This window comes from Arachis duranensis, chromosome 9, assembly GCF_000817695.3.
Source record: "Arachis duranensis cultivar V14167 chromosome 9, aradu.V14167.gnm2.J7QH, whole genome shotgun sequence".
Lineage (NCBI taxonomy): Eukaryota > Viridiplantae > Streptophyta > Magnoliopsida > Fabales > Fabaceae > Arachis > Arachis duranensis.
Genome location: NC_029780.3, coordinates 95,339,981 through 95,341,369, shown reverse-complemented (window position 1 = coordinate 95,341,369; position 1,389 = coordinate 95,339,981).

Here is a 1,389-nt window from a genome sequence, read left to right as displayed (position 1 = left end):
GCATAGAACTCTTGAACCATCAATATTCCGACTTGTTGCATGGGGTTGGTTATGACTTCCCACCCTCTTCTTTGAATTTCATGTCGGATTTCCGGATACTCATTCTTTTTGAGCTTGAAAGGGACCTCGGGGATCACCTTCTTCTTTGCCACAACATCATAAAAGTGGTCTTGGTGGCTCTTGGAGATGAATCTCTCCTTCTCCCATGACTCGGAAGTGGAAGCTTTTGCCTTTCCTTTTCCTTTTCTTGAGGAGACTCCGGTCTTGGGTGCCATTGATGGTGAATGAAAAATAAAAAGCTTAGGCTTTTTACCACACCAAACTTAATATTTGCTCGTCCCGAGCAAAAAAGAAAAGAAGAGTAGAAGAAGAAGAAGAGAATTTGAGTAGAGAGGGAGAAGAGGGGTTCGGCTATAGGAGAGAAGAAGGGTGTTGTGTTGTGTGAAAATGAAGAAGAAATGAGAGGTATTTATAGGGAGAGGGGGGGTTGGGTTTCGGCCATTTTGGGTGGGAAAGGGTGGGAAATTGAATTTGAATGTAATGGAGGTAGGTGGGGTTTATGGGGAAGAGTGGGTTGATGTGAATGGTGAATGGGGTAATTGGGAAGAGGAATTGAGGTGATTGGTGAAGGTTTTTGGGAAGTGTGACATTGAAAATGAGATTTGGATTAGGAGAGTGTGATTAGGATTAAAGAAAAGGTAGGTGGGGATCCTGTGGGGTCCACAGATCCTGAGGTGAAAAGAAATACCATTCCTTCACCATATTGTGGGGTCCACAGATCTTGAGATGGGAATCCTGTGGGGTCCACAGATCCTGAGGTGAAAAGAAATACCATTCCTTCACCCTATAGGCGTGTAAATTGCCTTCATGCACCATTCTAGCGTTCAAACGCCCATTGGTGCATGTTCTGAGCGTTAAACGCCCATGTAATGCTTGTTTCTGGCGTTGAACGCCAGTTTCAAGCTTGTTTCTGGCGTTCAGCGCCAGATTGTCCTCTGTGTGCGCATCCTGGCGTTAAACGCCAGGATGTAGCTTGTTTTGGGCGTTCAGCGCCAGGAAGATGCTCTGTTCTGGCGTTGAACGCTCGCCAGATGCATCTTCTGGGCGTTGAACGCCAGCCCGTGCGTCCTCCAGGGTGAAAATTTTTTTTCTGTTTTTGACTCTGTTTTTAATTTTTTGATTTTTTCGTGACTCCTCATGATCATGTACCTAATTCAACACAAAAATAACAAAGAAACAAAATAAAATAAAATTAGATAAATAAAATTGGGTTGCCTCCCAACAAGCGCTTCTTTAATGTCAATAGCTTGACAGTGGCTCTCAGGGAGCCACAGAGCAATCAAGTCAATGTTGTCTAGTCCCAACACCAAACTTAGAGTTTGGATATGG